Source organism: Schistocerca americana, chromosome 10, assembly GCF_021461395.2.
Source record: "Schistocerca americana isolate TAMUIC-IGC-003095 chromosome 10, iqSchAmer2.1, whole genome shotgun sequence".
Taxonomy (NCBI): Eukaryota; Metazoa; Arthropoda; class Insecta; order Orthoptera; family Acrididae; genus Schistocerca; species Schistocerca americana.
Window position 1 is genome coordinate 50,397,575 of NC_060128.1, and position 24,286 is coordinate 50,421,860.

General features: G+C 44.2%; 1 protein-coding gene and 1 non-coding gene across 2 annotated transcripts in view; one reads left to right on the forward strand and one right to left on the reverse strand.

The window, feature by feature from the left end:
- LOC124552657 (tyrosine-protein kinase Fer-like) overlaps positions 1-24,286 on the reverse strand; it is a 627,186-nt gene that overhangs the window by 235,478 nt on the left and 367,422 nt on the right. The window lies entirely within an intron of this gene.
- Positions 15,157-15,230, forward strand: Trnat-ugu. The gene has a single exon. It is a non-coding gene; the product is annotated as a tRNA-Thr (tRNA).

Here is a 24,286-nt window from a genome sequence, read left to right on the forward strand (position 1 = left end):
GGAGAATGCACACAATTGGATGCAGGTGATCAGACAGGATGCTTACGTACGTGTCACCTGTCAGAGTCGTATCTATGCGTATCAGGGGTCCCACATCACTCCAACTGCACACGCCCCACATCATTACAGAGCCCCACACCACTTCACCGCTGCCTCGGGGATGCTGTGTCCCATCCCTCGTGCGCCGACTATAACCAACACCCACTCAAAGGAAGGCCTCGGCGCTCGTTGGTGACGTCACGTCAGCTGGCACGGCGAACGCCACGTCTGTTACAGGCATACTCATAATGGTGGTGTCTCCCTGTCTGACACAGGAAAATGCGAAACTATTGGCGGTAGTTGACCGACACACATTGATCTGAGAGATTTGTGCAACCAATTAATTGTGCAATTCATTACACTTCTAAACAGATAGTGTACTACTGAACTTAAATTTCCACCTGTTTTAAGGATTGACATACAAAAACAACTTCACGGTCCAGCAGCAACAGAATTCCTGCTTCTTTACCTTATTTGTAAATCTGAGGAAGTTACGTTTTTACTGGGTTGCTTTTACAAGAAACTGTGAACATATTGGTGCTCTTCTTTAGGTATCTCGGTTGACTGTGGGGTGAGGACCATTGAATGTTAATGAAATATCTTGCGATTGTACACGTTGGGGGAGGGGGTGGGGGACAGAAGAAGAGGCAAAAGAGAGATACTTGTTTTATCAAATAATTTTTTTTACCTTATTAAGTTTCTCCTTTCAGTTGCAAGAGGGAAATATTTATCTTTTCTAATGTGCATGTTTAAAAAAGTTTAAGCTCAGCAGTGTTTTCGATGTATGAAGCTATTTTGTTTCCTGTTTAGAATTCCTTTCGTTGAAAACGACTGTAATCTAATGACTGGCAACAGTTGGACATTTACACATGTAAATTAGTTCACATTTCCAGTGACATTGTCAAACGAAAATAAATAAAAGAAACGAGTTCATTCTAAGGGGGTTGGGGTAAGTTTCGATAGCAAAATGGATCAAGTAAATATAGTTACTTGAATGTAAAATTTCCGAAGCTTGCAATGGGGCAAAGCATCTTCTCATATTGATCTACGTGTGTTTTGACAGGATTCAGTAATACAAAACTATGATCTTCATTTCTAGCTTTACGATAGTAATAAAATCTTTCATCTAAATAAAATTGCAGAATCCAAAACAATGCCAAACATTTTGACCAAAAATAAGAGATTTATAGTGATAAGCACGCCCAGGCGTTTCTGCCTGCAACAAATCTGGCGTTCGCCGTGCCTAGCTGAGGTGACGTCACCAAGCGCCGAGGCCTTCCTTTGAGTCGGTGCTGCTATAACACGACGTTCAAACTCACTTAAATCTCGATAACCTGCCATTGTAGTAGCGGTAAGCGATCTAACAACCGCGCCGGTCACTTGTTGTCTTACACAGGCGTTGCCGACCGCAGCGCCGTATTCTGCCTGATTACACAACTCTGTATTGGAATACACACGTCTATACCAGTTTCTTTGCCGCTTCAACGTAGAAATGGAACCGGCCTGCTGGTGTGTCGTGGACGGGGCCCCACGTGCCACCGTGACTTTTCCCTTCACTCTTCTTGTCGCGAATCGTGGCGGAAAGCACGAATGGAATTTCTCGGTTTATCTCCACAATCGTCTTTTTCGTAACACAGAGAAGATTTTCGGTCTCCAGAAATGTCATAATATGCGAGCATAAAACGTGTTCCAAAATTCCACCAGAGATCGGTATCAGACGTTAAAGACAAAATATCCCCGATGACCACCATTTTTTCGTCATTCACACTAATCTCGTCCGGAACAGGTCTCGTAACAGTGGTGCGCTTTGCAAGACGTTCGCTGCAGGGGTGCGGTGTGAGCCACGGCAACAACGTCCGCTACTGCTATAGCCAAGTTCCCTCAGCTCATACTGTCGTGCCGTTAGGTACTGCTCGCTCGTATTGTTAGAAATATTTCTTCGTAGTTAAAAATAGTATCTTGAGTTATGTATACGGTTGCCGTCCGTCCGGATATATTGGCTCTTCTTATCCCGACGAGAGCCAATCTTTTGCCTATTTTGCAAAATACTGTTACGAGCTTGCCTCGAATAGTGAAGTAACTCCATCTGGTATCGCAACAAAATGCAGCCTCAGTTATTTTTATTTATGTCGACATGTTCGTGCTGACACGGTCGTCGTCTCACAAATGGCGTCGCATGTTGCGTGTCCTGGATTGACAATGCAGGCAGGCATCTTCCAGACCTAGCGCCATCATTCCAGGAAATGTCAGACTTCTCCGGTAGTACGGGGCTGCAACTATTTATGTCACGCGGAACAATCGGGCAGTTCCCACTTGAATCGCGGTCTGATATAGGACGATTCTTTTTAAACGTAATACGAACAACGAGTCCAAGTTAGTTGGGTTTGAAATACTTACTGCGGGCATACACGGCGCTAAGTGTGAACTGACGTGCACTCCGGTGACTTGAGAGTTATTGTCGACCGTTTACCGTCTCATATTCATATCTTAACATAGCTTACGAAAATGCATAAGGATGCAAAGAGAAAGTATCACTTTTCGAATGATTATACATAAGAGTGGTCTCTTATCAAGAAAGGACGTCTGGATCAGGAATCGTCGTGTGAGATTTGTAGGTGATTCATCTCAGTAATTCACGGAAGTAAGGCGGATATGAGGTATCACATTTCTAAGAAGAATCGTGCAAATAGATTCGTGGTAGCATCGAAATGGAAGCCCATTTCTAAATTCGTGATTAGGGAAGATACCCAGGAATACAGTTGCTCGTTGCTGGTGCAGAACTGACAACCAACTTTAAATGTTGTCAGCCATCGCCAGTTGTCTTGACTGTACCGTAAAACTGAATGCCGCACTGTACGCTGACTCTAAAGCCGCCCCAAAGAAGTCCACAGTCAGATGCGGCTGTTGAAAACTTTCTCTGTCCGACTGCATAAAACAACTGCAAGAAGTTTCATTTCACGGCGTAGGCGCCGCCGCATCCAACCACAAGACTGAAAAGACGTTTCCTTTAGTTGCCCAGTAGTGTCGGAATCCAGCAGAAGCTGTTGAAGTTTGATTCGCTGAATAACATACATCAGAGACAACTGCAAAGTTTTGTCCATACACTTTAAGACAACTGCAAATTCCATTAGATAAATTAAACGCTTTACGTAAAGATGATACCAATACCAACTTCAGCGACGCCGCGAGCGGAATTTGTTTTACTAAACTAAAGGAGAAAAAAATGTAGAAGGAATTGGCTGCCCTGCCGATATTTTCCACAATACTATATCAAGCCCTCCGGAGTCTTAACTGTCGGCATTGAAATAATCGTCATGAAAATATTTAACTAAGGGCAGAGAAGCTGGAAGAGTTCTGCTTATACGTTGACGTCAATTGTCGGACTCTTCTATCTCACACGAAAACAAAATGCTTTATTTTTGCTTTTGACTGTTACATTAATCTTTGGGTGAATAATCCGAAAATAATATAATCAATATAATTAGGTTTTTGTGTAGTGAGCCATAACGGTTTGAATGCTTACCGTCAAATGTTTAACACAGCAACTCAAACGTTAGAAGCTGCTTTATACGTAGTAGTTCAATTTATTAAGTAATCTGGGATTCGAGTTCGCTGGTATTTAACTGAACTGAAGTGTTGTGGACACAGTGGTAAAGCAGTGTATTGTTTTATGATATATATAGTTGTTCCACAAATACGTTCTACAACTTCTGTAAACTGAGAGTTATATAAAATGGAAAATTTTAATTGCTATATTGCATAGTTTAATACAATGTTAAAGTGATAAAGTGGAGTATGCCTAATAAGTACTTAGCAATTCAATTTTAACAATAGTCTGATGAACCAGCCTGCAAACTAAGTGAGGTTGAGTACGAATAGCACTAAAATAAAATTTGTTTCTATGTGTTCCCTTTGGAATGCCATCATGATATTGGGAACACACATTAGCAAATAATGTATGACTAACATACATTTTTTTTTCGGAAAGAAAAATATTCCCATTTTGAAATTTCTAAAATATACAGAAGTTCTGGTTTGGAAAAATTTAGCATTTTAATTTTTGAAGCCCGTAATAAACTGAATAAATGCTATAAATTTCAAGTCTGTAAGTCGAAAGCTTTTACGATTTGGAAACATAACAAAAATCGCGCACTTTGGGGAAGTTTGAAAATAACGGAATGTCCAAAACAACTTTAATTTTGGGTTTTATCTTATTTCGATTGTTGTTGTTGTTGTGGTCTTCAGTCCTGAGACTGGTTTTGCAGCTCTCCATGCTACTCTATCCTCTGCAAGCTTCTTCATCTCCCAGTACCTACTGCAACCTACGTCCTTCTGAATCTGGTTAGTGTATTCGTCTCTTGGTCTCCCTCTACGATTTTTACCCTCCACACTGCCCTCCAATGCTAAACTGGTGATCCGTTGAAGCCTCGGAACGAGTGTACCAACCGATACCTTCTTCTAGTCGGGTTGAGCCACAAACTTCTCTTCTCCCCAATCCTATTCAATACCTCCTCATTAGTTATGTGATCTACCCACCTTATCTTTAGCATTCTTCTGTAGCACCACATTTCAAAGGCTTCTATTCTCTTCTTGTCCAAACTATTTACCGTCCATGTTTCACTTCCATACATGGCCACACTCCATACGAATACTTTCACAAACGACTTCCTGACGCTTAAATCTATACTCGATGTTAACAAATTTCTCATCTTCAGAAATGCTTTCCTTGCCATTGCCAGTCTACATTTTATATCCTCTCTACTTGGACCATCATCAGTTATTTTGCCGAAAACTGCGAAAAAAATGCTATTAAAATATCGGCACTCGATATTGCCATCTCAGTATGGAAATATCAGTCAAGGAAATATCGCCTGTATTATCGATACTTTTTGGAGAAAACGTCGATATGTCGCCACTTTATGAGCAGCCCTTGTGCAGACACACTTGGCCGGCCAGCGCAGTCGTTCTGCAGCCAGACCAGACCAGACCAGAGCTGAGCAGAGCTGAGCTCCTCGCGTGTACACCGCGCCACCTGCTGCAGGAAGAATTTCAACCACCACCAGGATTCGAACTTTCTTACCCCTGAGTCGAGTGCCCCACAGAAGCGTGCATTAGCAACCTTAGCTACGAAGTACGGTGTTATTAATAATGAATAAAAATACGATTTATATAATAATAACAAATTCTGTAATTACTCTAAAATGTACAAAATATTTCAGTGTTACAATTGGGTCATGCAGTTCGAACTGAGCCCATAAAATATAAATTTCAACCTTGATGAGTCTGAATTTTCTAATTGTTTGTCATTTTGTTGTACAGCTATTAAATCCATGTAGAAGAAATAAAAACTTTGAGGTTCGCCGATGACATTGTAATTCTGTCAGAGACAGCAAAGGACTTGGAAGAGCAGTTGAACGGAATAGACAGTGTCATGAAAGAAGGATATAAGATGAACATCAACAAAAGCAAAACGAGTATAATGGAATGTAGTCCAATTAAGTCGGGTGATGCTGAGGGAATTAGATTACGAAATGAGACACTTAAAGTAGTAAAGGAGTTTTGCTATTTGGGGAGCAAGGTAACTGATGATGGTCGAAATAGAGAGGATATGAAATGTAGACTGGCAACGGCAAGGAAATCGTTTCTGAAGAAGAGGAATTTGTTAACATCGAGAATAGATTTAGGTGTCAGGAAGTCGTTTCTGAAAGTATTTGAATGGAGCCTAGGTATGTATGGAAGTGAAACATGGACGATAAATAGTTTCGACAAGAAGAGAATAGAAGCTTTCGAAATGCGGTGCTACAGAAGAATGCTGAAGATTACATGGGTAGATCACATAACTAATGAGGAGGTATTGAATAGGATTGGGGAGAAGAGAAGTTTGTGGCACAACTTGACTAGAAGAAGGGATCGGTTGGTAGGACATGTTCTGAGGCATCGAGGGATCACCAATTTAGTACTGGAGGGCAGCGTGGAGGGTAAAAATCGTAGAGGGAGACCAAGAGATGAATACACTAAGCAGATTCAGAAGGATGTAGGCTGCAGTAGGTACTGGGAGATGAAGAAGCTTGTACAGGATAGAGTAGCATGGAGAGCTGCATCAAACCAGTCTCAGGACTGAAGACCACCACAACAACAACAACAACAACAACAGTTGACCATAGTTTTACCTTCACTATATGAACAAGTCTTACTGCTGTGCGAAGCAGGTACGCGTGGCACACAAAAACAAGTTCGACAGCACTGCGGGGTGGCGGTTCCAATGGAATAACGAGATTTCTGATGTGGAGAAATAGCACACCAGCAGTGTTAGAAAACAATTTTGAGCGCAACTAGTGCGCTATTTATTGATATCGCCATAGTTTCTGAAAATGAGGAACAAAAATCCAAATGGCGAGTTTGGTCTCAGCGATGGGTGGCGGAGACGCGTGAGGGGAAGTGGTGACGTAATCGGCGCTCGGCGCTGCCAGCAGAAATTGCAAGGTTCAGCTTCGCCACGCAGTTTTTGAGACTACGACCGCTCGTTCGCTGGCGTTTGCAGAAAACAAAAAAACGGGGACGTCGACTCGGAGAGTACCGGGCAAATCCGATATGCGACGAAACGGAACGACGGACCCGCCGCACACCGTTCATTGTGCCACTGACGTGCAGTCACCACCGTTAGCAAAGCGGTTATACCCGAGGACGAGCGTGCACCGATTTCCTTTCAGTTCTAGCTGGAAGACGGATAAGGAGGCTGCTAGCTTGATAATGTGCAGAATAGCTGATAAAAATGAGTACTTAAATGTACAGCTAGGGTGACCAGATGCAATTGTTTAAAAAGGAGGACAAACAGCTTCAAAAAGGAGGACAAAGGAAGAAAAAAGAGGACTCATCAAACGGGTCAACTGCAGTTGAGGATACCACCCGGCAGCTTTGGATAAGTCACGTGACTGTCGGGAATTGCCGGTGAAGCTACCAGTTAATTGTTACTGGTGGTCAGGTGGTGATTCCCAGAGCAATATTTTTTATTTTAAATTAAAAACATTGATTGCGGTGACAGTGTGGCATCAATTGTTTTTATATTTACGTGCACTACAGGAAGCCAAGCTTATACAAGCGAAGATACGAGACGGAAATTTTAAATAATCGATATTTGCATTTGCTTGTAGGTCGATCAACGATAACATCGATGTTCCTAGTGATACTTACTAACACCGCCTTCGGGCATTTTATAACGAAAGCTGCGCCAATAGTTAAAGTATTTACGAAAAGAGCAATAGAACGGGACGAATTGTGAATTTAACTGTATTACGCTCAATATTGCGAAAAAGCCGGACACTGTAAAAATCCACCAGGACCCCGGACAGAAAGCTAAAAAGGAGAACATATCCGGATTAATCCGGACGTTTGGTCACCCTATGTACAGCTCTAAAGCCGTCTGTATATTTGCAATGTGCGACTGATATCTCTGTAGGCCCTTCACGTCGATATTTTTCCCCATCAATATATCGATTCCTTTTCGAATATCGGGAGCCGGTACTGATTTCTAAAAATATCGATATATCGGATTCCCGAGATAGTTAAAAACATATCACCTATCCTAGTCTGTATGGTGTAATGATACTTGAATTACGTAACCATTACGGCACCTCAACTCAACCTCTCAATACCAGGAATATTCTACTGTGTTTCTGTAAAGTAGTTGACATATTTCTGAGATAACATTTAGATTTGATTTCATTAATGTAGAGGTACTTTGATACATCGCCGGCCGAAGTGGCCGTGCGGTTAAAGGCGCTGCAGTCTGGAACCGCAAGACCGCTACGGTCGCAGGTTCGAATCCTGCCTCGGGCATGGATGTTTGTGATGTCCTTAGGTTAGTTAGGTTTAACTAGTTCTAAGTTCTAGGGGACTAATGACCTCAGCAGTTGAGTCCCATAGTGCTCAGGGCCATTTGAACCAATTTTTTTTTTTTTTTTTTTTTTTTTTGATACATCGATATGTTTATGTTGCGATGGTATTATTCTTATGTGTATTGTTTCTTTTGTCACTATGATCTTTGACGTACTTGTAATTCTGATTTTTGGGCGCGTAAGAGATTATTAGTTATAGAGTCGGACCTTGAAAAAGTCAAGTCTTGGACGTCATGTTGGAAAGACGCATATTGTAGTCAGCTTATAAAATGTGAGCTTTAACAGTGAGGAAGATGTTTTCAAGTATGTTTTGTATTCTGATGTGATGTTTTGTGTGTTACGTGATAGTGCAGCAAAAGTAATAAAAAAAAAGGTGTAACTTAAATTCGGAGTGCTGATTACTTTTTTACATCACCATTGTCCTGCAAAAGTGTAATCTTCAAGAATGGTTTGTGAAAAACATCTATAAAGCTTTTGAATACAGGTGAATAAAACCTAGGCCTCTTTGCATCCGAGCTTGGAATCATCACCACCTAGATTTTCGACGATTGAGCCACGATTTCACAACGAGACCAGCGTGGGAAACACGAAAAGATGAGTGCTTAGTTTATTCATTATTACATGAAATGACTTTATTAACTGTGCTCTAATGACACCTGCCACATAATATAACTTTGTTGTTGCCCGAAAATGCAGTACTTAGCAGCGTGAGCAACAGCACAACTAAATTTTCACCTTTGTTGTGGTAGGGCTGTTAGAACGTGCAAGCAGGCGCAGTTGCGGGGGAGACCGACACGCGACGAGCGACGAGCGACATCCAAAGACGGTTTGTCAATCTGCTCAAGTCGGATAGTTTTGCGCGAGCTTTGTTGTGATCCTCTAAGATACGAAAGCGTTCTTAACGATTCGAGCGCAGATAAATATTAGGTTGGTGGGCAGCTTTGCAGCGTTTCTGTTGGTATTCCCGTTGCTGTGGCTTTATTTATCGAGTGTCATTTTTTATTTGTGGGTGATTGTTGCTATCTGAGATTACGTGCTGCACACTTCTGGCCAATAAAACTGCTACGCCTCGCTGATTTTCTGTTTGCTGTGCGCACACAATATACTAGAAGATGTTCGAAATTCTGAGAAAAATAAGAGTAGCCTTTGGGGTATATAGTACGTATACAAGAACAGAGAGGGAACAAGTAGAGCGGAAGAACGAAGTGCTTGCATTAAAAAGGGTGCGACACAGGGATGCAGTCTTTCGGTCCTACTGTTCAATCCACACATCGAATGAGCAATGACGGAAATAAAACAAAGGCTCACGAGTGAGACCGAAATTCAAAGTGAAAAAGACATCAGTGAAGAGATTCGTTGATGACATCGGTATAATGAGTCAAAGTGAAGAAGAACTGCAGGATTTGTCGAGCGGAATCAACAGACTAATGAGTACAGAGTATCGATTGGGAGTAAATCGAAAATAATGACAAGTAGCAGAAGTGAAAACAGTGAGAAACGTAGCACCAAACTGGTGTTAAGGAATTCTGCTAGCTAGGCCAGCAAAATAAGCCATGACAGACAGCGCAAAGAGGATGTAAGAAGCAGACTAGCACTGGCCAACAGAGGTCTGCTAGTATCAAACATAGGCCATAGTTTGAGGAAGAAATTTCTCAGACTGTAGTCTGGAGGACAGCACTGTGTGGTAACGAATCGTGGACTGTGAGAAAACCGGAACAAAGGAGAATCGAAGCATCGGAGATACGGTGCTACAGAAGTACGTTCAAAATTTGGTGGACTGATAAGGTAAGAAATGAGGAGGTTCTGCACAGAATCGGAGAGGAAAGAAATTTGTGGAAAACAGTGACAAGGAGAAGGGATAGGATGATGGGACATGTGCTGAGACGTCAGGGAATGACTTGCAAGGTACTAGAGGGAGCTGTGGAGAGCGAGTACTGTAGAGGAAGACGTTAGAATACATCCAGCACGCAATTTGGGATTGAGCTTGCAACTGCTAGTCTGGGATGAAGAGGACGGCACAGGAGCTGGTTTCGAGGGTGGTCCGCATCAAATCAGCAAGAAGACATGACTTAAGGAACTTTCATTGGAGTCTCTGCTTCGTGTTAATTGACGAGGTGTAGCAGGCGGTGTTGCCTTAACTTGCTGGAACGTAACGTGAAGGAGGCGTCGACGACGGGCCACGGACAGTACTCTCAACACGTCTGTTGCTGTCCGAATTATCGGCTATGTGAACCAGAGGCGGCGCTGTTGCGGTGCTGGGCGTGTCTGACGAAGAACACGATCTTCGGAGCCTTCCATGGTGAGCCTACGCACAGAAGTGGCGCCGTTCCTGCGTCCAGTCAGTCCCTACACACGCGCGCGCACACACACACACACACACACACACACACACACACACACACACGCACACTATATACACTAATGCGCCAAAGAAACTGGTACACGCATGCGTATAGAGGTACGTAAACAGGCAGAATACGGCGCAGCGGTCGGCACCGCCTATACAGGGTGTTGCAAACAGGTTTGGCCAAACTTTCACGAAACATTCCTCACACACAAACAAAGAAAAGATGTTATGTGGACACGTGTTCGGAAACGTGTAATTTCCATGTTAGAGCACATTTTAGTTTCGTCAGTATGTACTGTACTTCCTCGATTCACCGCCAATTGGCCCAATTGAAGGAAGGTAATGTTGACTTCGGTGCTTGTGTTGACATGCGACTCATTGCTCTACAGTACTACCATCAAGTGTGGTGTCACCGCTAGACACACTTGCTAGCTGGTAGCCTTTAAATCGGCCGCGGTCCGTTAGTATACGTCGGACCCGCGTGTCGCCACTATCAGTGATTGCAGATCGAGCGCCGCCACACGGCAGGTCTAGAGAGACTTCCTAGCACTCGCCCAAGTTGTACAGCCGACTTTGCTCGCGATGGTTCACTGACAAAATACGCTCTCATTTGCCGAGACAATAGTTCAAAATGGTTCAAATGGCTCTGAGCACTATGGGATTCAACTGCTGTGGTCATAAGTCCCCTAGAACTTAGAACTACTTAAACCTAACTAACCTAAGGACATCACCCACATCCATGCCCGAGGCAGCATTCGAACCTGCGACCGTAGCAGTCGCACGGTTCCGGACTGCGCGCCTAGAACCGCGAGACCACCGCGGCCGGCAGACGATAGTTAGCATAGCCTTCGGCTACGTCATTTGCTACGACCTAGCAAGGCGCCATTACCAGTTACTATTGATGCTGTAAAACATGTACCATCAAGACCGATGTTCACCCATTATGGATTAAAGTTAAGTATTCCAGCAGCTACGTACGATTTTTGTTAGTTTCATTTCCTTGACCTGTTCCAGACCTCACCCCAGCCTGCATCAGCTAAAACGCGTGCCTTTCGGCTTCCTCTCATACTGGGTTGGCTGTCTTGCCAATCCACAACATCAAGCACATCAGTACGTAGCATCAACAGCTTAGTGTTCATCACAAACGCGCTTTTGCAGTCAGTGTAATGTTTACAAACGCGGAGTTGGCAGATGCCCATTTGATGTGCGGATTAGCACGGGGCAATAGCCGTGGCGCGGTACGTTTGTATCGAGAGAGATTTCCACAACGAAGGTGTCCCGAGAGGAAGACGTTCGAAGCAATTGATCGGCGTCTTATAGAGCACGGAACATTCCAGCCTATGACTCGCGACTGGGGAAGACCTAGAACGACGAGGACACCTGCAATGGACGAGGCAATTCTTCGTGCAGTTGACGATAACCCTAATGTCGGCGTCAGAGAAGTTGCTGCTGTACAAGGTAACGTTGACCACGTCACTGTATGGAGAGTGCTACGGGAGAACCAGTTGTTTCCGTACCATGTACAGCGTGTGCAGGCACTATCAGCAGCTGATTGGCCTCCACGGGTACACATCTGCGAATGGTTCATCCAACAATCTGTCAATCCTCATTTCCGTGCAAATGTTCTCTTTACGGATGAGGCTTCATTCCAACGTGATCAAATTATAAATTTTCACAGTCAAGAAAAATGACGAGAATACGCACGCAATTGTGCAATCACGTCATCGACACAGATTTTCTGTGAACGTTTGGGCAGGCATTGTTGGTGATGTCTCGATTGGGCCCCATGTTCTTCCACCTACGCTCAATGGAGCACGTTATCATGATTTCATACGGGATACTCTACCTGTGCTGCTAGAACATATGCCTTTACAAGTACGACACAACGTGTGGTTCGTGCAAGATGGAGCTCCTGCACATTTCAGTCGAAGTGTTCGTACGCTTCTCAACAACAGATTCGGTGACCGAAGGATTGGTAGAGGCGGACCTATTCCGTGGCCTCCACGCTCTCCTGACCTCAACCCTCTTGACTTTCATTTATGGGGTCATTTGAAAGCTCTTGTCTACGCAACCCCGGTACCAAATGTAGAGACTCTTCGTGCTCGTATTGTGGACGGCTGTGATACAATACGCCATTCTCTAGGGCTGCATCAGCGCATCAGGAACTCCATGCGAGGGAGGGTGGATGCATGTATCCTTGCTAACGGAGGACATTTTGAACATTTCCTGTAACAAAGTGAAGTCACGCTGGTACGTTCTGTTGCTGTGTGTTTCCATCCCATGATTAATGTGATTTGCAGAGGAGTAATAAAATGAGCTCTAACATGGAAAGTACGCGTTTCCGGACACATGTCCACATAACATATTTTCTTTCTTTGTGTGTGAGGAATGTTTCCTGAAAGTTTGGCCGTACCTTTTTGTAACACCGTGTGTAAATGAGAAACCCGTCCGATGCAAAATTCTCTTTCATTAAATACAGTAAACTTTAAGATGGCAGATGGTCGCGAATATGCGTTAGGCTTGATTACTTCACAGTAGTAGGTGACTCCACGGAAAAAAATAGGAACAAGGAGGAGTGTAACGAGACACGAGCAGGCGGTCTTGAAGTCTGCGGTTCTGGCGCCGTCCCAGGGGATGCTAATGCGGAAGGAAGGCGGCCATTGTCTGTCTGACCACACTGCTGCAGGCCGTGGAAGGGGGGGGGGGGGTGGGGGGGCGGGGACGCCTTCTCAGTCGTGTCTGTGTGTCTGTTCACCGCTGAGTGCAGAGCGTGCCACGAAAAATCCAATACCGATTCGCTGCTTCCAGAAGCGTTTCGTTTGTCGTATGTTTTCTCCCCCGCACGTGGTTCATGTTGACCATTTCTTTCTTAAATACAAAAACTTTTATTATTATCTTTTGAACTTTACACATTTGAATCAACATTTAAAACTGGTTCAATGAAAATATACGGAAGACTAACAAAGAGCAAAGGACCTGAAGTAGTAGCTGAACGGAATGGACAGTGTCTTGAAGGGAGGATATAAGATGAACATCAACAAAAACAAAGCGAGGATAATGGAATGTAGTCGAATTAAATGGGGTGATGCTGAGGGAATTAGATTAGGAAATGAGACACTTAAAGTAGTAAAGGAATTTTGGTTTTTGGGGAGCAAAATAACTGATGATGGTCGAAGTAGAGAGGATATAAAATGTAGACTGGCAATGGCAAGGAAAGCGTTTCTGAATAAGAGAAATTTGTTAACACCGAGTATAGATTTCAGTGTCAGGAAGTCATTTCTGAAAGTATTTGTATGGAGTGTAGCCATGTATGGAAGTGAAACATGGACGATAAATAGTTTGGACAAGAAGAGAATAGAAGCTTTGGAAATGTGGTGCTACAGAAGAATGCTGAAGATTAGATGGGTAGATCACATAACTAATGAGGAGGTATTGAATAGGATTGGGGAGAAGAGAAGTTTGTGGCACAACTTGACTAGAAGAAGGGATCGGTTGGTAGGACATGTTCTGCGGCATCAAGGGATCACAAATTTAGTACTGGAGGGCAGCGTGGAGGGTAAAAATCGTAGAGGGAGACCAAGAGATGAATACACTAAGCAGATTGAGAAGGATGTAGGTTGTAGTAGGTACTGGGAGATGAAGTAGCTTGCACAGGATGGAGTAGCATGGAGAGCTGCATCAAACCAGTCTCAGGACTGAAGACCACAACAAGACAGACTGAAAGATTTCAGTACCGGTGTTGGAACACGAATGTCTGACCTAAGGCGGTATTTTTCTAAATACTGATGATGGAACGCGCTTAGGCGGATACGAATCGGCCTTCAGTCGGCTGTTGGGATTCACTGTTTGGTTAGCGTATCGCGAGCCGGTGAGTCCTTGTAGCGGCGGTGCCGGTACGGCAGAAGCACAGTCGGCGGCCGCCGAGCAGCCGGAAATGCCAGCCGGGCCCTCCTCCCCCCCCCCCCCCCCTCCACAATCCCCTATCCCCCCTACTCCACCTCCCCCTTCCCCCCCCCCCCCCCCACCGCCACCTCACAATCCGACGCCTACATTTGGTGCGACCGTGGCAGCAGCCGACGTGTAGCCAGCGTTGTAGGGATGTGCTAAGCTGTCGCGGTAACAGTTATTTATAACTATTACAAATAACTGCCAACAATAACTTATTCGTAGCAACAGTTACCCCGTGTATCTAGTGGAAGTTACAAGTCTACGGTATAAGTGGAACAGCATATGAGTGGTTCAGGTCATACCTACAGAACAGGAAGCAAAGTGTTTCCTTCTTTGGTTTAAGTGATCTGAAGAAGTTTCCCACTTCATCTAACTGGGGTGAAATTACATGACGTGTTACACAGGGTTCGATAGTGCGTCCCGTTCTGTTCTCCATACGAGGGTCGTTTGAAAAGTTCTCGGAACGGAATAGACAAAAACTTTTTTTATATTTTTAAATGTCTTCTATATGAAGACAGTAACTGTTCTCGAAAGAATAGACACTGTTGATGACCGTGCAGCTTTTCCCTGGAACAAATGATGACTAACTGAAACCCTCAGCTGTCGAGAGGTGTTGTTGATATACTGAGGGTGTCAGTTAGTCATCATTTGTTCCAGGGAAAAGCTGCACGGTCATCAACAGTATTCTATTCTTTCGAGAACAGTTACTGTCTTCATATATATAGTTAAAGGCTACCCAGCCATTGACCTTCGTCTGTCCGAATGCGCACAGGTTGGTTGCCCAAACTCTTACGAGAATCGCCAAAGCGTGCGCGAGTAATGAGTGAATGGGTACATTACATATGTAGAATTGTGGACAGTTGGGAATGTGAGTCTCACGGGAAGCGTGCAAGGGATAAGTCCCTGCAGTCGCGCTATTCATCTGTGTCCTCGGTGGCTCAGATGGATAGAGCGTCTGCCATGTAAGCAGGAGATCCCGGGTTCGAGTCCCGGTCGGGGCACACATTTTCAGCTGTCCACATCGAGGTATATCAACAACACCTGTCGGCAGCTGAGGGTTTCAGTTAGTCATCTAAATGTTTCTTCTTGTAGATGAATGCACTCGGCCCAACGATGTTCCAATGCCTCGATCCCATCTCGAAAATGAGTTTCATCCAGGCTTACAAAATAGTTGTCAACTCCGGTTATCAATTCTTCGTTTGAAGTGAATCTCCGTCCATCGAGAAAAGTTTCGTTTTGGGAAGAGATCGAAGTCTGACGGAGCCTTATCAGGCGAGTGTGGCAACAATTCATATCTTAGTTCGTGTAATTTGCCACGGGGACGGCACGTGTGTGCGGGTGTGCATTGTCTTGATGGAAGACGACTCTTCCTTGTTATATCCGGCCTTTTTCGCGTATCTTTTGTTGCAATTTGTCCAGGAGGTTAGCATAGTATTCTCCAGTAATGGTTTGCCCAATGTGGAGATAATCTACAAACAGAATCCCCTTCGCGTCCCAGAACACTGATGCTGTGACCTTCCCCGCCTAAGGAACTGTCTTTTGATCACACAGTGTAAGCTTTCACGGTCGGTATTGTCTTCACTTAAAAGTTCCGGGCTGATAGGCCGTGGTCGAAGTATAAAACTGTCTCCTGACGTTTCGTCTCCGACTCAGGGAGACATCCTCGGAGGTAAAGCGGCGAACTGCGAAGAGAACTCGAGGAAGCGCTGATTATATAGGCAGTACAGAGGGCGCCACTGTCGATCACGTGGCGTCGGCTATGAGATTGTCTCTGGTGATGCCAACATTCTCGATTGAGCATCAGCGTTGCACCGCAAGCGTGACGACCGATTACTTTCAATCGAGAATGTTGGCATCACCAGAGACAATCTCATAGCCGACGCCACGTGATCGACTGTGGCGCCCTCTGCACTGCCTATATAATCAGCGCTTCCTCGAGTTCTCTTCACAGTTCGCCGCTTTACCTCCGAGGATGTCTCCCGCTGTCGGAGACGAAACGTCAGGACACAGTTTTATACTTCGACCACGGCCTATCAGACCGGAACTTTTAAGTGAAGAACTGTCTTTTCTTTCTTTGGTGGTGGAGAATCAGCACGTTCCCACTGCTCTGACTGTCGTTTTGTCTCTGGGGTATAACAGTGCACCCAAGTTTCATCTGTGATCACAAACCGGCGCAAAAGAATCTTGTTCGTTTCTCCTAAAACGGGGCAAACAGTGTTACGATATGTCCATTCTCGTGCGTTTCTGACTCAGCGTCAAGAGTCGCGTCACCCATGCTGCAGATAATTTTTTCCATTTCTAATTCTTCAGTTAAAATGTGATATACCGTTTGAGATCATCTCTGGCAAGCGTGAGCAATTTCACGCACTTTCAATCGGCGATCCTCCGTCACCATTTTGTGCACATTTGCAGTGATTTTTTGAGTAGTGACACATACTGGACGACCACTGCGGGGGTCATCAATTAAGCTCTCCCGACCAAATTTTAATTCATTTGCCCACAAGGCAACAGTTGAGTATGAAGGAGCAGGCTCCCCCAGTGTATTCTGGAAATCGGCATGAATGTCCTTCGCTTTCATACCTGTCTTTACGAAGTACTTAATCACTGCTCCAATCTCGATTTTTTTCCACCTTCGCAAATAACTACGCGGGAACAACAGCAGAGCCACGTCACCGCCACAGCTCTTCCAAGAGCGCTGACGTATCGCGTGTTTACAGGCAACAGACCAATGAATATCACGTGAACAACTCCTTGCGCTGGCATTGACCTCTTGTAGTCATGCCGAGAACTTTTCAAACCATGCTCATATATGTGAATGGCCTCCCTTCTTATCTGAAACAAGAAGCTAAACTGACACTGTTTGCCTGTTTGCTGATGATAGAAGCATCATTATTAATCGAGTAAGAGAAACTCCAATAGAGAATGATACAAATAATGTCTTAGGAAAAGTTTTTCTGCTAATGCGCTTGCTCTGAACTTTGAAATAACACAGTACATTAAATTTTCTACTGCGACAACAACAGTTCCGTCAGTAGATGTAACACATCAACAGAAGTAAGCAGCCAGGGTAGAGCATGCTAAGTTCTTGGGTGTCCATACAGATGAGAATCTCAATTGAAAAATTCATATTTCGGATCTCCTAAAGCAACTCGGTTCAGCATCTTTTGCAGTCAGAATAATTGCTAATTTGGGGGATATAGAAATTAACAAGCTAACATACTTTGCATTCTTTCACTCTCTGATGTCATACGGAATAATATTTTGGGGTAAGTCAACACTTAGGCAAAAGGTATTGACGTCTCGAAAGAAAGAGGTTAGAACAATGTGTGGGGCTCATAGTCGTACATCTTGCAGGCACCTCTTTGAAAGGTTACCAATTCTTACAATAGCCTCACAGTATCTTTACTCTGTAATGAAATTTGTTCCCAACAACGTGGACCAGTTTAAAAACAACAGTGACATTCACGATTTTAATACCAGAAGAAAGGAAGACTTACAATCTCCTCTACTTAACCTATCTTTGGGACTGAAAGAGGTAAAATTTACTGCTGTAAGACTTCCCGATAAATTACCAGACGAAATGGAATGTCTGACAGACAGCAGTAACAGTTTTAAAAATAAATTGAAATCACATCTGCCTGACAACTCCTACTATACGATAGATGAATTCTTGAATAGGAATAAATGAATATGCAGGGTGTTACAAAAAGGTACGACCAAACTTTCAGGAAACATTCCTCACACACAAATAAAGAAAAGATCTTATGAGGACATGTGTCCGGAAACGCTTAATTTACATGTTAGAGCTCATTTTAGCTTCGTCAGTATGTACTGTACTTCCTCGATCACCGCCAGTTGGCCCAATTGAAGGAAGGTAGTGTTGACTTCGGTGATTGTGTTGACATGCGACTCATTGCTCTACAGTACTAGCATCAAGCACATCAGTACGTAGCATCAACAGGTTAGTGTTCATCACGAACGTGCTTTTGCAGTCAGTGCAATGTTTACAAATGCGGAGGTGGCAGACGCCCATTTGATGTACGGATTAGCACGGGGCAATAGCCGTGGCGCGGTACGTTTGTATCGAGACAGATTTCCAGAACGAAGGTGTCCCGAGAGGAAGACGCTCGAAGCAATTGATCGGCGTCTTAGGGAGCACGGAACATTCCAGCCTATGACTCGCGACTGGGAAAGACCTAGAACGACGAGGACACCTGCAACGGACGAGGCAATTCTTCGTGCAGTTGACGATAACCCTAATGTCAGCGTCAGAGAAGTTGCTGCTGTACAAGGTAACGTCGACCACGTCACTGTATGGAGAGTGCTACGGGAGAACCAGTTGTTTCCGTACCGTGTACAGCGTGTGCAGGCACTATCAGCAGCTGATTGGCCTCCACGGGTACACTTCTGCGAATGGTTCATCCGACAATGTGTCAATCCTCATTTCAGTGCAAATGTTCTCTTTACGGATGAGGCTTTATTCCAACGTGATCAAATTGTAAATTTCCACAATCAACATGTGTGGGCTGACGAGAATCCGCACGCAATTGTGCAATCACGTCATCAACACAGATTTTCTGTGAACGTTTGGGCAGGCATTGTTGGTGATGTCTCGATTGGGCCCCATGTTCTTCCACCTACGCTCAATGGAGCACGTTATCACGGTTTCATACGGGATACTCTACCTGTGCTGCTAGAACATGTGCCTTTACAAGTACGACACAACATGTGGGTCATGCACGATGGAGCTCCTGCACATTTCAGTCGAAGTGTTCGTACGCTTCTCAACAACAGATTCGGTGACCGATGGATTGGTAGAGGCGGACCAATTCCGTGGCCTCCACGCTCTCCTGACCTCAACCCTCTTGACTTTCATTTATGGGGGCATTTGAAAGCTCTTGTCTACGCAACCCCGGTACCAAATGTAGAGACTCTTCGTGCTCGTATTGTGGACGGCTGTGATACAATACGCCATTCTCCAGGGCTGCATCAGCACATCAGGGATTCGCTGCGATGGAGGGTGGATGCATGTATCCCCGCTAACGGAGGACATTTTGAACATTTCCTGTAACAAAGAGTTTGAAGTCACGCTGGTACGTTCTGTTGCTGTGTGTTTCATTCCATGATTAATGTGATTTGAAGAGAAGTAATGAAATGAGCTCTAACACGGAAAGTAAGCGTTTCCGGACACATGTCCACATGACATATTTTCTTTCTTTGTGTGCGAGGAATGTTTCCCGAAAGGTTGGCCGTACTTTTTTGTAACACCCTGTATAGTTATAATATACACATTTTGTGTCATTTAAGGGAGTGGGGTAGGTAATAAAAGTTTTAAGGTAAAAAAAAAATTCATTGATGTATGCATTTCTTATGGGCTTGACACGTTTCACATCAGAACGGTTACCGTGAGATTGATCAATAGAATACGTAACTAACTAACTAACTAACTGCGGATCCGGTTAGCTGTGAGTGTGGCCGTCACAGAACGTGCAGCCGACACCGAGGTTATCTGTGGCTGGCAGCAGTGCTCAGCTACGCAGCACTGCCAAACTGAGCCGATTGTACGAGCGCGGGGTGTTCCGGACTTGTAGAGGGGAGTGAGCTCGTAGTATTTTGAACACGAACTCGTGTCTGGAAACGTAGCGTTTCCATTCTACGACGGTTTCAATTCAGACGTTTAACTCATCCACTACTGCTCGAGGAATTGAATTAGGCGCGAAGCAGAACAGTTATTAGAAAACTATTCCAAAGGAAACGTAACGAAACATCCATTTATTACTTAAGCACATTTGTTTGTATTAACACGTAACAGGCTTAGGTACCGATGACCTCAGCAGTCTGGTCCCATAAGACCGTCTTACCACAAATTTCCAAATTAACACGAAACATTACTTGTTTACGTTGCTCCGAAGCAAACAAGAATCCGGTTTACTGTAGGTACAGAACAGTACTGATGCGTTACAAGAGACATCCGATGTGGCGACCACCGACGTTGGCTCAGACACTGCACCAGTTTCTAGCCTGCAGTGGACACACGGCTCCCGAGTTAAACGAGGCGCCAGAATCCGTGCTCACACGGCGCCTCGCACTCGTCCACAGCACAAAGCACCTGAAGATGGCCGTACAACAGCCCGAAACCGGGCGTGTTCTAAACGAAAGAACCTCACAGCTGTAGCGGGACTTTCGACCTCTGGTAGACATCGATGAGTTACACATCTGAACTGAAACCGACGTATAAAGAAAAGGGCACGTTTCCGGACTTGGGTTCCCGCTCAAAATGTTATGTACTCACTCCTCTCTACAAGTCCTATACCCTGTGTATATGCAGCAATCTTCTTGCTTCATCCACACATCGCGTGATTCTGTATAGAGGGTGTGCGAGGAGGAATGTTTCAATAAGTAGTGCCCCACATCTTTTTTTGAAAACAGCTGTTAATATAGATAGACAAACGTTTCTGCTTCACGTTTGATGTTCTAACATTCTGTGTGGTGTCTGTTTGTTCCAAGTCGTGTCTTCCTACCACTTTCGCGCAACGACGCTCTGAGCGTGTTTTTTAGGGAATTGACTAGTTTGAACCTGGGACCTGTTGCTGGTAAGGAGACGCCAGACCACACATGACATGTAAAGTTCAGAAGAGGTCAGTGGAACTACCAATGATATAACCAAATACTTAATGACTTCAGCATCAGCTGCACTGCACTCCCTGTAAAAGATTCTTAATACTAACTAAATTTAGTGGCACGGGTTCAAGGCTTTCCTATTTTAAGTTAGCTGGTAAAATAACGTCGCGAAAGTAGTTAAGTTTACCATTGGAATTTTTATTCTACTCACAAAACATTGTTTATCAATTGCACTATTGATAAAAGGAAATATTTTAATACAGGATGATAAAAACCAACTGCATTCAACAAAAATGTGAACGAATATTCCCTTAATGGGTTTCCAAGTTCTATAATGGCTCAAAGGCTGACCTATGCCATATCACATCTACAATCTAGGTTTAAATTAAGTTTCATAAAATAGAAAACTATGGAAATGGTCTACAGTGACCCTCAATTATCTTTAATTACCTATCTAACTTGTCGTAAATTACAGTGGCTGATGTGGCTTCTCAATAATTATATAACAGAAAAATCATCGCATTTCAGATTTTAACTTCTAATAGCAAATGTGAATGCCACGAAGTTTCATTGACGATCGACACTAGTATTACGCAAAAAGGGGATGTACCAGATGAGACTTCTGCAGTTTTGAGTAAAGCCTTATGCGCTGTTATGGTGCATCACGTGCGTTCATTACCTTGTCGGTAGTTAGGCAGCGTCAGGGGCGGCCGCTGGCGCAGCTCCACACACCTCGCCGTCTCGGAAGCAACTCTCTCGAACTTCTCCTTACTACTGTTTACCAAAGTTGGTTTAAGAAAAGCTATCTGGCTGTCTTTTCAACTGACCAATCAGGGTCTCAATGTTAACCTTAAGCTCCGCCTACAAAAATTCTGTCCATCCAATGAGAAACGTTATACTTTTCGTGGTGCGGCAATGTTTTTAACGTTTGCAACGTAACAGAGACGCGTGTAGTCTCACGCTAAAACTTTCAGCTGGAGTGGTCCCTTTAGTGTTATCGTAAGATCTATAGTGTTCTTCTCGAGGGCTCTATCTTTTAACATGGGCTGGGGGGTCGTCCTGGCGGTCGGCTGGCGACGTGGGTGTCCGTCCCTTATCGTAGGGCCTCCTAGCCTACACGACTCTGCTCTCGGCTTCTGTTCTCGTTTCTCCCCTCGGAACTGCGTCTGTTTCACGGTGGGAAGGTATGACACGCATTTAGGCGCTCTTGTGTTAGTCTGTGGTATTCCATTTGCTCACTCGTTGATCGTATTACTTTGGTTAATTTAATGTCAGGATTTATTCGGAGCTATGTGACATGCTGCCGGATTTGCTATCATGTGAGGGTTTTCAGGGAAGGTGTTGGATTTGCCTGACGCCTTACAATGTTTGTTCTGTGCGCCGGTGAAGTTTTGAACCGTTCTGGCAGATGGCAGAGCCGTAGTACGGCGTCGCAATGGCGTCTACGTAAGACTCGCGTTACAAGCAGCGTGCTCTTATTGAATTCTTGAGTGGCGGAAGGGGAAAAAAAAACCCGTGGCGAACATCCACAAACGCTTGCGTGCAGTGTATGGTGGTGATGCTGCAGTTGACAGGAGTACAGTCGGGTGACGGGTAGACAAGGTCACAGGCTCAGGAAATGCAGAAACAGAGCTCCTTCCTCGGTCAGCCACGCTCGGGACGCCCTGCCACAGCCACTGCTCCAGGCGTGCCGAGTCGTGCGGCTGCCGTTATCCGTGCCGACCGGCGCATCACAACTCGGCAGCTGGCTCTACAGTTGTCGCTCAGCATTGGAAGTGCGTCTGCAACGATAGAGACTCTCGCATATTCAAAAAGGCGCTCACGGTGGGTTCCACGAATGCTCTGGATGTTCTGGGGAAACTACTCAGATTCACGTCTGGGACATGTTTTATTAGATTCACCAGATCAATAAAAACAAAATAAATGGAAATCGTGCTTTACTTTAACTTCGTACAGTTTTTCGATGGCTTCTTACTAGCAAAGTTGCTAAATTTCAGGCAAAATCTTTTATTAGCCGTAACTCCGTAACTAAACATTTCCGGTCCTATCTTTACATGAACTACTTCTTTAGTTTTACTTGTAGAATAACATATTAAAATATTTACATATCTTCGTGTGTAGCGGTCTTGAGCTCACTAGGTTTGCAGAACATTTCAGTTAGAGACGTTTCAGAGATGATTCATACTAAGATAGGAATCCTCACCTAACGTGAAATGTAGTTGCCTCAATAAGTTTCAAAATTAGTGTGCAGGAAACATTTCATTGCGCTACTAAATGTTAAATTTTTAATGCGCGCTTTTTCAAGAAGGACTAAAAAGGTTGTTGTTTGTTGTTGTGGTCTTCAGTCCTGAGACTGGTTTGATGTAGCTCCCCATGCTACTCTATCCTGTGCAAACTTCTTCATCTCCCAGTACCTGCTGCAGCCCACATCAATTCCCTCAGCATCACCCGACTTAATTTGACTACATTCCATTATCCTTGTTTTGATTTTGTTGATGTTCATCTTATACCCTCCTTTCAAGACACTGTCCATTCCGTTCAACTGCTCTTCCAAGTCATTTGCTGTCTCTGACAGAATTACACTGTCATCGGCGAACCTCAAAGTTTTTTATTTCTTCTCCATGAATTTTAATACCTACTCTGAATTTTTCTTTTGATTCTGTTGTGGATTGGCAGGAGAGCCAACCCACTAATGTTAGAGGAGGCCGAAAGGCACGCGTTTAAGCTCACGTAGGCTGGCGTGAGGTCTGGAACATTGCAAGGAAATGAGAACTTAGAAAAACGGACGCAGTTTCTGTAATACTTAACTTTAATCCATTAATGTTGAACGTAGCTCTTGTCTGTACATTATTTACAATATCAATAGTAACTGAACATGGCGCCTTGCTAGGTCGTAGCAAATGACGTAGCTGAAGGCTATGCTAACTATCGTCTCGGCAAATGAGAGCGTATTTTGTCAGACATTCGTGTTCCAACACCGGTACTGAAATCTTTCAGTCTGTCTTGTTGTGGTCTTCAGTGCTGAGACTGGTTTGATGCAGCTCTTCATGCTACTCTATCCTGTGCAAGCTTCTTCATCTCCCACTACTTACTGCTACCTACATCCTTCTGTATTTGTTTAGTGTATTCATCTCTTGGTCTGCCTCTACAATTTTTACCCTCCACGCTGCACTCCAATGCTAAATTGGTGATCCCTTGATGCCTCAGAACATGTCCTATCAACCGATCCCTTCTTCTAGTCAAGTTGTGCCACAAATTTCTCTTTTCCCCAATTATATTCAGTACCTCCTCATTAGTTACGTGACCTACCCATGTAATCTTCAGCATTCTCCTACAGCACCACCTTTCAAAACCTTCTATTCTCTTCGTGTCTAAATTATTTATCGTCCCTGTATGTATGTTGTGTAGGCTGTTTAGCCAAAATGTGAGGCTTAAT